This window comes from Mauremys reevesii, linkage group 12 (genome assembly GCF_016161935.1).
Source record: "Mauremys reevesii isolate NIE-2019 linkage group 12, ASM1616193v1, whole genome shotgun sequence".
In the NCBI taxonomy this organism is placed as follows: Eukaryota; Metazoa; Chordata; order Testudines; family Geoemydidae; genus Mauremys; species Mauremys reevesii.
In genome coordinates this window covers 40,647,024-40,659,246 of record NC_052634.1, presented here as the reverse complement: position 1 = coordinate 40,659,246, position 12,223 = coordinate 40,647,024, and the positions used below count along the sequence as shown (strand labels likewise).

General features: G+C 56.4%; 4 non-coding genes across 4 annotated transcripts; 2 read left to right on the top strand and 2 right to left on the bottom strand.

Annotated features, from left to right (window-relative positions):
- Window positions 1-882: 882 nt before the first annotated feature.
- Window positions 883-956, bottom strand: TRNAT-UGU. Its single transcript has one exon. It is a non-coding gene; the product is annotated as a tRNA-Thr (tRNA).
- Window positions 957-2,602: 1,646 nt separating this feature from the next.
- Window positions 2,603-2,684, bottom strand: TRNAS-GCU. The gene has a single exon. It is a non-coding gene; the product is annotated as a tRNA-Ser (tRNA).
- A 1,386-nt stretch (window positions 2,685-4,070) lies between these two features.
- TRNAS-UGA lies at window positions 4,071-4,152 on the top strand. Its single transcript has one exon. It is a non-coding gene; the product is annotated as a tRNA-Ser (tRNA).
- Window positions 4,153-5,379: 1,227 nt separating this feature from the next.
- On the top strand, window positions 5,380-5,452 carry TRNAF-GAA. The gene has a single exon. It is a non-coding gene; the product is annotated as a tRNA-Phe (tRNA).
- The last annotated feature ends 6,771 nt before the right edge of the window (window positions 5,453-12,223 follow it).

Below are 12,223 nucleotides of genomic sequence, written 5' to 3'. Positions count from 1 at the left end.
GATCGGCCGGGAGTTTTGACCTGCTCCGTTTCCAACCTGGGCCGGTTCACCCCTCCTTAGGCAACCTGGGGACCCCAAGCTTCCCCAGGATCACCATATTGATGCCGAACTTAGTGTGGACACCTGATCGGCACAGCCCCCTCGGAGGCTGGGCTGAAGCCCAAGTGTCTACACTGTAATTTTATAACCCTGCAGCACGAGCCCCACAAGCCTGAATCAACTGACCCAGGGTTTGAGAATAGTGGCTTGGGTGTGTTAATGGCAGTGTAGACAGAATGCCAGGCTATGTCCACACTGCAATGAAACACCCACGGCTGCCCCGTGCCAATGCAGGCTCCCAGGGCTTGGGGCATGGGGGTGGTTAATTTGCACTGTAGACGTCTTGGTTCAGGTTCAATACTGGGCTCTGGACCCCACAAGGTTGGTAGTGAGTTTAGCAAGCGAAAAAGGTAAAATGGCAGCGGAGTATTACCCTGGACTCAATGGCATTTCTCCATTGGTCTGTGTGCTTTGGGGCAGGGACAATAACACATCCTGCTGCATTTGTTATTTCAAAGGGCGGTTTAGGATTTTCATTCTCACACACGGTGCACAAAGCAGGACTCAACCCTCTGTGCAAACTAAATGAGCTGCCCACAGATTCTGACAGCCACAATGAGCCATTTGGTGTGAGAGCCCAGACCTGCCCCTGTCCCAGAGGAAGCAGGATCATCTGTGACAGGCTGGACCACTGACCTATCAGCTCTTAACTCCCAAACTTTCAGTAATTCTGTTATCAGTGTAATTTAAACAGCCAGACTGGGCTGGACCAAAGGCCCATCTAGCTCTGTGTTTTGTCCTCCAACAGTAGCCAATACCAGGTGCCCCAAAAGTTAATCAACAAGGCACCACTGGGAGTTGAACCCAGGATCTCCTGTTTACAAGACAGGTGCTTTAGCCAGCTAAGCCATGGTTCCTGCCTGTAGCTAAAATACACTGTCTGCCCACACCTGACTCCCTGCCATCCCCATTGTGGCCTGCAAAGCTTTGCTTGTGTTTGGATTCTGCAAAGCACAGGATCAGGTGACGTTTTCCTTGCAAGCTGTGTGTGTGTGTGTGTGTGAATCTTTGGCCAGGTCTGCACTACAAAGTTATTTCAGTATCATTATATTGCTCAGGTGTGTGAAAAATACACAATGGTCCCTCGGTCAGCAGCTTTTGGCTGGTGCACACACTGCAATACCACGTCTGGCGACAAAATTGCCCTGTTTTGGTGACAAAATAAAACCACCTCGACGAGAGGCCTAGAGCTTTGTGCAGCAAACTTAAAGTGACAAATTGTCAGTGTAAATGCTGCTAGTCATTATATCACCATAACTGGCCTCCACCAGTATCTCACCATGCCTGCCATAAACTCACCTGCCCTGCATTTCTGCTACAGAGGCTGGGCCCCTCCCTTTTCATAGCTCCAGAAAGTTCTGACAGCTGAGCCACTATCTACACCGGGATTAGGTTGATAGAACTGCATTGCCAGCCTAAGTAATGTAATTACACCAACCTAATTTCATAGTGTAGACGTGTCCAAAGAATCACACACACACCTTGGGAGCAAAACTTCATCTGCTCCTCTGCTTTACAGAATCCAAACATGAGCAACACTTGTCAGGGCCCAGTGGGGATTGGCAGAAAGTCAGGTGTGGGCAAACATGATACTAATTTCATAGTGTAGACGTGTCCAAAGAATCACACCCACACCTTGGGAGCAAAACTTCACCTGCTCCTCTGCTTTACAGAAGCCAAACACAAGCAATACTTGTCAGGGCCCAGTGGGGACTGGCAGAGAGTCAGGTGTGGGCAAACACACTGCTTTAAATAACAGCAGGTACCGTGGTTTGGCTGGTTTAAGCACCTGCTTTGTAAACAAGAAATCCTAGGTTCAACTCCCAGTGGTACCTTGGTGAGTGGCTTTTGGGGCACCTGGTATTGGCTACTGTCAGAAGACAAGATTCAGAGCTAGATTGGGCCTATGGTTTAAATTACACTCGCAGGCACTGATAATAGAGTTACTGAAAGTTTGGGTGTTAAGAGCTGATAGGTCAGTGGTCCAGTACCCTCAATGTGGTTTTAGCTGGAAACACACCTGGAGGACAAAGACTAAACTGAACTGATTCAGAAATCAGAAGAGAATAATAACAATAATACTTTCAAACTCTCCCCAAACAGATTAGTATTGGTTTTTCAGTTTGGGGAATTTTGTTTTCCCAGTCAGACCTTGCCAAGGGAAGCAGGGAGAAAATGTTTGAGTTGCCTCCTTCAGAACAGCTTGGCCTAGACACTAGCTCTGGTTCACTGCTCTGGCCTTGCTCGGGTTGAGGGTATTTTAATAATTTGGGCAGGTCCCAGGGTGTTTGGAGGAGATGACGAGGATGTTCCCTTTTGAGATAAAAATTAAGAAATACAGGACTAGAAAATTTTTCTTTTTTTTAAGAAATCTGGAATTTAGACATTTTATTTAAAACAAGAGAGTTCTGAGTTTCTGAGAAGGTTTTTGTTTGCAAGAAGCAACATTGTACCAAAGGGGGACATGGTTGTCTACAAAGGAGGAGTAACGACTAAATGCATCTGATGAGGATGGGATTCGAACCCATGCGTGCAAAGCACAATGGATTAGCAGTCCATCACCTTAACCACTCGGCCACCTCATCTGAGCTATCAAGAAAAAGACAGGAGGCGAAATCTAAGGCCAGCAGAGATAGGGACAAAAAGGAGTTTCTAAACACTAAGCGGAAGCAGAGGCTGAATGAGCTCCCCCCTTACATCTAGTGAGGAGCTGGGGGAAAGACTTCAGGAACAGACCGTGTTTGCACAGACACACCTACTCTGCCTAGGTATGCAGCATGATGGGGCCGCTTTCCCAAAATGACCAGAAGAACAAGAGCCACATCCAGCTGCAGTTCAGGAATCTGATGACCAAAGAGCCAATAAATGTTCTGAGGGCTGGTATAAAATGCCTTCTAGTGAGCTATTGAACAAGCTCAACCTGTTTAGCTTATCAAAAGAAGATTGAAAGGTGACTTCACTGAAGTGTTGAAGTGCCATATTGGAGAGAAAAGATTGGATATTAAAGGGCTCTTTAATCCAGCAGAGAAAGGCATAACAAGACCCAATGGCTGGAAGGTGAAAAGAGACAAATTCATATTACAACTAAGGCACAAATAGTCAACACCGAGGATGATTCACCACAGGAACAATCTCCCAAGGAAAGTGGTGGATTCGCCATGTCCTGATGTGATTTCATGAAGACTAGATGCCTTTCTGGAATGTGTTTGCCCCAAAAGTAGCTCTCGTGTCATACAGGAGGCCTGTGATATGCAGGGGGTCAGATTAGATGCTCTAATGGTCTCTCCTGGCAACAAAGTCGACTAATTTCTGAAAAACTGAGTGTAGCATTGGGAGCAGCATCTGATGTTTTCCTGTCTAGCCGGCTAGCTGCCTGGAACGAACGCTCCTTGAGTGGGGTGATCCACAGGGAGTAGCTCAAACCCCCAAAGTGCCTGGGCAGGGGCAGGACATTAGCCCAGCAAGGGAGGGGTGTGGCAGTGACATCACAAAGGCCTTTTGCAGGACCTCAGACTATTAGTCAAAGGTGGTGGGGAGGTGGTGACCTCACAGAGAGATGCTGACATCAGCCAGGCAGGATGCTGAAATCAGGGCTCCTAGGTCCTATTCCCAACGCTGCCACTGGCTGGCTGTGTGACCTAAGACAAGTCAATTCTCCTTTCTCAGCCTTGGCTTCTCCCTCTTTCAAGTAGGGATAACAATGATCCGCTCCTACCTAGCTCAAGGTGGGTGGAGGATGGGGATCCATTGGAGAGCGTCACTAGGAGTATCAGAGGGGCCGTGTTAGTCTGGATTTGTAAAAGCAGCAAAGACTCCTGTGGCACCTGGCTAAGCAAACAGAACAAACCCCCAATCCCCCCTGTGCTTTGGGAGCCAGGTTGGTGTGGGAATCCTGTAGTTCAGATGACTTCACACCTGGCCATTGGGATTCTTTACCAGTTTCTCTAGCATTGGGGCAATTTTGTGCTGCAGCTGTGATGGCCGAGTGGTTAAGGCGTTGGAGTTGAAATCCAATAGGGTTCCCCTGCGCAGGTTCAAATCCTGCTCACAGCGAGGCCTGTGTTTTAGCCAGTCTCTCACCCGGGCAATACCTCTGTATAACCCCCTGAGACACTCTCAATTCTCTCCCCACCCCAAGGAAATCCTGTTCTGCTCCTTTCATAGAGATCCCTGGGACACCCCCTCACACTGTGTCCCTGAGGGGTCAGGCAAACTCTCAGCGCCTGAAGCCTCTGCCACTCACCTGGTGCCCCATAGATCAGCCATAGCCCTGGTTCTGCTCCTCTCTCTAGAGTGCGAAAGGAGCCAAGTCAGCGACTCCATGGGAGCTACGGGGCTGCAGAACCAACAGAGAAAAAATAGGTGCTCAGCACCCACTGGCAGCCAGCTCCCCCCCCCGCCCACTACAGGCCTTGCTGACAAGCTCCTCCTCTTCCCCTTCAGCACCTCCCACTTGCCAGTGATCAGCTGTTCAGTGGGGTGCAGGAGGCACTGGGCGGGGAGGGGGAGGAGCAGGGGGAGGGAGAGGAATGGGGCAGGAAGGTGCAGGGTGGGAAGAGATGGGACAGGGGAGGGGGCTTGGAGGACGGGGTGGGGTGGAGTGGGGGCAGGGCCTGGGGCGGAAAGGGGGGGCTTTGTCACAGACCCCTCTAGGGCCGGCCCTGAAGGGAAGCGCTGACTATCACAGTGACAATAGAAGTGACCAGCCTTGAGGGGGAGGCTGAGGGAGATCCGCACTCACCAGGTCTCTTCTCTCCCCCACGGTGAGCCAGACACTGCTCTCTCCTGGCTCTCACTCTAGCAGCTGGGCGCCAAGGAGCCATTTCCCCACAGGAAGTGCATCGAGTGCCCCTGTGGTGCTGGGGGGCTGGCACTGCTGCTGCCTGTGGGGCTGGCAGGGGGGCTGATGTCTGCACAGACTCTCAGCTGCCAGGCCGGAGGGGGCACTTGGGACCTTACCAGACTGGCTCAGTGAAGACGGGGGGTTGACAGAGCAATACAGACGCTCTCCAGAGCACGGAGCAGCAGCCGCCCATGCAGCCAGGCAATGAGCATTTCCCACAGCCTGGAGCCGAGGGGGAGGCGGCAGCTGCTGTTCCAGCTCCTCGGGGCCAGGCCCTGTCAGCCAACAGCCACTTCTTACTCCCCACAGCTCAGGGTGTCAGGTTCCTCCGGTGGGGGTGTGGAGCAGCCGTTCGTTTTCCTGTCCTTTTTCTGTGCAACTGCTGACAAAAACATCCCAGACAGAGAAGCAACAGGCCAAAACACTTCCATGCATCTGCCAAAGTAGCTCAGTTGGGAGAGCATTAGACTGAAGATCTAAAGGTCCCTGGTTCAATCCCAGGCTTTGGCAGGCTCTGTCATCCTTTTTGTGCAGTGGTGGCTTGTTTTCTGGAAGCACAGCAGTGCCTGCACCCAAGGTGAGCCCCTGAGCTTGGGCTCTGCAGTAGGAAAACATAGAATGGGCTTCTGCCCCTAGTTGGCCCACCTGACCTTTAACAAGGAGAGATGGGAGCTGTCTTTCCCAACATGGCAGGAAGAGAGCAAGGCAGGGTGACCCTCAGGAATGATGCCAGAGGGCTGCTGGGCAGTGACAGGCAGGGATTGGGGATGGAAGCTCCTCTGCGCAGCTGAGCAAGGGCAGTACCAGGGAAGGGGCATCTGTAAAAGTGACCCAGCAACACCTCTCCTCCTCTGGACACCTAGAGCAGAGGCAGCTGGGAAGGGAAGGCTTAAAAGCCACAGAGCAACTGAGGTCACGGCTAGAGGAGGGCAGGACCATGCCTATGTGTGGCCTTCAGACAGGCACAAAAACTCCCAGCCAGGCTGCTCCCTGCCATGCCAAACGCCCACTTTCTTTGGCAAGTCAGGAAGGGCAAAGCCTAGACTGGAAGCACCTGGGGCTCATGTCCCAGCCTTTGTGACGCCCAAGCCCCAACTCCTTCCCGGGGCTCTAGCTGAAGCCGGAGCATTGGCTGGAGCAGCCAAGAAGAGGTTCCAGTCCTGCAAGGAGCAGGACATTCAGCACAACAGTAAAATTGCAGAAACACAACCACCAAAGGATTTAAACCCTCAATTTTCTGATCCACACTCAGATGCCTTATCCATTAGGCCACATGGAAACATGAGAAAAACCTCTCCAAGCACTTCTTTGGAAAAGGCGACATTGTGTTTCTCAGGTCATCTGCTGAGGGGGGCTGAGACTCTCTGGGCACAAGAAGTCGAGTTCCCAGTGACACGTGAGACTTAATTCTATGGGTCTAGGTGAAGGGTTTTGGCAGGGAGGCTCAGGCATGGGGGATTGGGGTGCAGTGGACGGACCGGCTGTCTAGGTGTGGAGATTCAGTTGCACTGAGGCACAGGAGGGAGGAGGAGGAGGAATCCTGCTGACAGGCAGTGGCTGTGAAGAAATAGAGGAGGGGTTCCTGGAACTTGTTGTGCCTGTCTTTTGCCTGCCGGCTCGCTCTAGTGCTGAACTGTGAAGAGATTGTTCAACAAGCCCAGGTAGCTCAGCTGGTAGTACATCAGGCTCTTAATCTGAGGGTCCGGGGTTCAAACCCCTGTCTGGGCGCTCAGCTTTTAAGTTGCCTTGTGTGCCAGGAGCCAAATGATTCCTGGTGCTGTCCACCAGCCACGTGCGGATTCCCAGAAGCTGTGGCCATTTCCTGGAAAGGTTCCTTTCCTCAGGAATCAGGAGAGAGGCCACATCCACAGGAGCAGGCCTAGAACACACAGTCTCTGGCTGCCAGGAAGGGCTGTGGGGCCAGGTGCTGAGAAAGCCCAGAGGGGGAGCAGCAGAGATGGGGGAAGAGAGACAGAGAAGCAATGAGGACAGAGCACAAGTGTACTGGGGGTTCAGGTCTGGCTATTGTGGGGAACTTCCCTGGTTTATACATGACCCTGGTGCAATTGGCTGGTGGAAGGATCTGAGTCCCCACCCCCCTACCCAGAGGCTGCCTGACCCCAAGGAGGCTCTTTCTACTCTCCTGTGTGGCAGAGACCTCGTAACCCCAACAAGGCTGGGCCCAGGAATCCTGGGGGGTTTGATGACCCCCAATCTTGTCATGCTCACTTGAACAGGGCTACAGTGTCCCCACTCTGGGCACTTCCCTGACCCACTCCTCACTGCATGTGCTTCAGGCGAACACCATTTATTACCCAGCAATCAATGTAAAACATAAGGGAAGATGGGAAAGGAAAACACGTCACCCTGTTCTGTGGCGCAGGGAGATCACAACCAGCATCTCTGGAGGGTCAGGGCAGGTCACAGTCTCTCCCTCACATGTCCCAGGCCTCCTCCCCAGGCCCTGGCTGTGCTGCAGGGACACCACGGGCTGGACACTTGCTCTGGCAGTGGCCACATGCTCTAGGTGACAGGCCCTTGTTCCCAGTGTCAGCCCCCATGTAGGGGATATGATCCCCCCACCCCCAAAAGTCTGGCCTGCAAGATCTCTTGACGGGTGGCATCTCCTTGCACTGGGCCTTCTGCCCAGGGTCCCCCTCGCTCTCCCACGCTGCTCACTGCACCCACCTCCAGCCCCAGTGCTGCTGCGGCTCTGCCTCCAGCTCCCTGGGCTGCTCCTCTGGCCTCTCTGGCTCCACTTGCTGCAGCTCTTCTCCCAGCACAGATCTGCTCCCTGGGCAGCTGCTGCGGCTCGGCTCCCAACACGGATCTGCTCTGGTTCTCCCCGGCTGGGGCAGCTCTGCTCCCCGGCTCTTCTCGGGCTCCTGCTCTCTCCTTAGCTCCACCCCACTCTGGCCCAGGCAGTTCCAGCTCCCACGGAGGATGGGACCCCCTGGCCTGGTGACTCCCTCATTACACTGCCTGGCCTGTCAGTCCGGCTAACTTGGAGCTTGGAGAACTGTCAGTCTCAGGGGCCTGATTTCCCATTGGCCCTTCCCCCTTCTATTGGTGCTGGGAACTAGCCAACCAAACCCCCCACTAAGTTTTAGTAAGGGGCCACCAGTCCCTTACATGAGCCAGCCCCGTAAGGGTCACCGATGTGCAGAGAAGGCAGCACGAGCTAGTCCCATGGTGTAACGGGCAGCACTCAGGACTCTGAATCCTGCAATCTGAGTTCAAATGTCAGTGGGACCTGAGGTAAAGCCCTGGAGCTCCCAGTGCTCAACTTCCCTGTCTCCAGTTGTGCAAAAGCAAATCTTTCCCCTCCTGCTGGGTGACTTGCCCACTGGAGCCGGGTTGTGACAGCTGTGGGTGTTGTGTTTGTGGCTGTGCAAGTGTGTGTGTGTTCATGTGGCTGGATTTGTGCATGTGTTTGCATCTGTTAGCAGTTGTGTTGATGTTGGCTGGATTTGTGCGGGTGTTTGTGTATGTTTGCAAGTGTGTATGTGTGTGTGTGTGCTCTGCTGCCCTCTTCTGGCGCAACAACGGTTTCTCTGTATGTCATCGACCCCGGTGGTGATTTCCCCATGTTACAAGGACTGGCTGCCTTGACACACCTCCCGTCTGCGGAGTGTGGCGGGGGCTGCAGCTCACCCCCTGTGGGGCAGGAGGGTCCAGGTGCAGGCACTGGGCTCCGATGCACCTGGAGAGCAGCTCAGGTGAGGTGGGGCAGGGCCTGTGGTGTCCGTTCTGCGTTGCCTGGTGCTGGGCCTTGCACAATCCCCAGCCACGCAGCACAGCGCACCCTGAGAGGGAGCAGGGGGCCAAGCAGACGATCCAGCACGAGTGGGAGAGGATGTGTGGTTGTGGGGAGGAAAAGCCTTGGGCTGCACTGGGGGAGTGCAGAGCAGGGGTGACACCCCAAAAACCTGCAGCAAAGGGATGGACAGGTGGGGTGGGTGGATAGAAGAGGCAGCAGGACTAAAATCGGCATGTGGGGTCTAATGGTCAGAGCCATGGGGGTGGGGGCTGGTGGTCAGAATTCCTGAGTTCTATCTCCAGCCCTGGGAGGGGAGTGGGGTCCAGTGGTTAAGGTGTGTGTCGGGGGCAGGGCCAGGACTCCTGGGTTCTCTCCCTGGCTCTGACTCTCTCTTGTGCAATCCCTCGGCAGTTACTCAACTCACCAGCGTGTGGGAGCGAGGGGCTGGGGCCGGGTTGTGACACGGCCCAGAGTCCTGTGCTGCCCCTTTGTTACCCAACCCGGGGCAGGGTGGGGGATGGCCTGGGAGACCCGCTAAGAAAGGTGCTTCTGGTGGGTTTGTGTGTGGGTCACGCTGCCCCCTGCTGGATAGACCCCTCTAGGTCAGAACCAGTCTCAGCCCGGGTCAGACCCTGGGAGCCCAGCCCCCTCTGTCACCACGGCCATGTCTATTGGTCTCCTGGAAAGGTCCATTCTCATTGGTAGCTGTCCAGTGGCAGTGAGTTCCACAGGCCACGGCACAGGCTGTGTGGGGCAGGAGGTCCTTGTGTTGGGAGGAGTGGGAGTGAACTGTGTGCGGTTGTGCCTCAGCACAATTGCAAATATTCTGGTGGGTGTGTGTAATTGTGAGTGTGGCTGGGGGTATGATTGTTTCTCTCTTTGGGGGTTGGGCTAGCATGCCCCTCTGGGTGTGTTGTGTGTGAGTGTTCTTGGGACTGAGAGTCCCTTTGTGCGTCAGTGTGTGTGTGTGTGTGTGTGTCACTTGCTGCAGGATACAAAATCCTGCAAAGCCACCACACACACACACACAGAGCCGGGCTCAGCCCCACCAGCAGGGGGCAGGAGGGACACACACGTCTCTCCTGGGCCAGCTTGGACAATTTCCCATCACGACCTGGCACAGTGCTGGTGCCCCCACACGGCGGTGGGCAGTGACCGGGGGGGGGGGGCAGATGTGCTGGATTCAGAAGGAAGCACTTTGGGAAAATCAGTCACGGCCCTTAGCAGAGCTGGGACACAGACCCAGTGACGCCTGCACCACCCTGGGAGGGGAGTGGGGTCGAGTGGTCAGAGCAGGGAGGGGGCTGGGCACCAGGACCCCTGGGTTCTATCCCTGGCTCTGGGGTTGGAGAGGGTCTAGAGCAGGGGGACTGGGGGCCAGGACTCCTGGGTTCCATAGGGGAAACTGTTTTTTCTTGTGCTCCCCTCCCTAGAGATCCCAGCCCAGCCCCCTAGTGGAGAGTGAGTGGGAGCGGGGGAAGTTGCTCTCCCACTTCAGAGTCATGATTCAAACCCCTACCCCCTAGGCAGTGACATCATGGAAGTCCCCCCTCCCCAAGGCAGACAGTAGAAGCCCCGCCCTAACAGACAGGGGGTGGGATCTACTTGCACCCACAACAAGCCCACTCATGGTTGCAAAGAAACCCCATCCAGCCCCCTGCTAGGACAGGATCTGCTGCTCCCACTGCTTTCGTTATCACCATGAGCTGTTCCCCGCCAGTCACCACACCCCATTCACACGCCTTTGGTCACTATGCAGCTCAGTGGCAATCACTGCCCCGAAGTGACTCCGGTGCAGGCACCCACAGCACGAACTCCCCACACCGGATTCTGGCCACACGCAGAGAATTCTCTCCGCCGGGCTCCTTCGGTTCCTGTCGCTGCTCCCCGTCCTGCCGCCAGACACTGCTCATCTGCATAGCCCCGCCCATGGACACGTGACACCTTCTGTCGTTTTTGTCTCCAGTGAATGAGTTGCCTGCGGGGAGTGAGCACGTCAGCGCACGTCACAGCCCCAGCGCACGTCACAGCCGCTGGGCGGGGATTGTCTGTGAGCCCCGCGCTGGGGGCGGGGCTTCAGGGAGAGACCCAGCCCCATAGACAGCCTGGGGCAGGGAGCTATTGGGGAAAGGGATGAGGGGATGGGGGGAGAGAGAGACCCACCCCCATAGACCTGCAGGGGCAGGGGATCTTGGGGTCAGGAAGGGAGAAGGGGGATTGGCAGAGACCCAGCCCGGGGTGCAGGAGAAATGGGGTGGGGTGGAGGGAGACATGTGGGGTGGGGGTGGGGTGTGTGAAATGTTGGTCCAGGGAAACTGAGACACTCCCAGGACATCGTGTGCAGGGGGGAGCACAGGGGCAGGGAGAGCGCCCCAGCCCCACCGCGCCCCAGCGGGATATTGGGGGCCGGGGTGGGGATGGCGGGGGGAGAGACCCAGCCCCATATACCCCTAGAGGCTGCGGGATATGGGAAGGGGGTAGGAGAGGGGATGGCAGAGGAGACACCCATCTCCATAGACCCCCCGCGGCAGGAAATGAGGGGAGAAGGGGGGAGGGAGGGATCCACCCTATAGACCTGTAGGGGCAGGGAGATATTGGGGGCAGGAGGAGAAGGGGTTGGCAGAGACCCAGCCCGGGGTGCAGTGGAAATGGGCTGGTTTGGAGGGAACTGGGGAGGAGAAGAGACACAGGGCAGGACACATGTTGGGACAGGAAACTGACTCACTCCGAATACATGCGGAGCAGGGCAGGCGGAGGCAGATCATGCTGGTCCCAGGGTTATTTTGGGGTTCTGATTCCCCACTCAGCCGGGGCTCCTCTGGGCTGAGGAGCCCTGGGGTGGGGCGGGTGCAGGGGCTGGGGCTGGGTGTGTGTGTGTGTGTCAGGCTGGGGGAGCTGCCTGCGCAGAGGGGCTGGAACTGGGGGCGGCTCCAGGCACCAGCACACCCAGCGCGTGGTTGGGGGACAAGCTGCAGGGGGCTCTGCTGGTCACCACTAGGGCAGCAGGCATCCCAGCCCCTCCCCCACTCAGCCCCCCTCGTCCCCCTCCCCTCCCAGAGCTGGGGGAGAACCCAGGAGTCCTGGCCCCCAGTCCTGCCCCTCCCCCACTCCGCTCCCAGAGCTCGGGGGGGACCCAGGAGTCCTGGCTCCCAGCCCTGCCCCTCCCCTGTATTGCCATATGGCTCCATCCACCAGCCCCGCCCCCCCGCGGGGGGAGAGACGAGGCCAAGGGAGAAGCAGGCTGGGGGCGCTGGGGTCGGGGCCGGGCCGAGACCCCGGGCCCCGGGGGTGGCCTCAGGAGCCGGAGGGGGCGGGGCCGGGGCTCTCTGGGGGCGGGGCGGGGATGAGGAGTTGCGTTGGGGGGGGGAGGTGTCAGGTTGACCCAGGGACCCGCCCTCACTTGGGCTGGAGAGGACGGAGGCGCCCCGGGGCAGGCTGGGAGTTGTAGTTCCTGGCTCCTCTCAGAGCGGAAGGACGCGCCGGTTGCTCAGACAACGCGCCCCCTCCCGGTGCACTCTGGG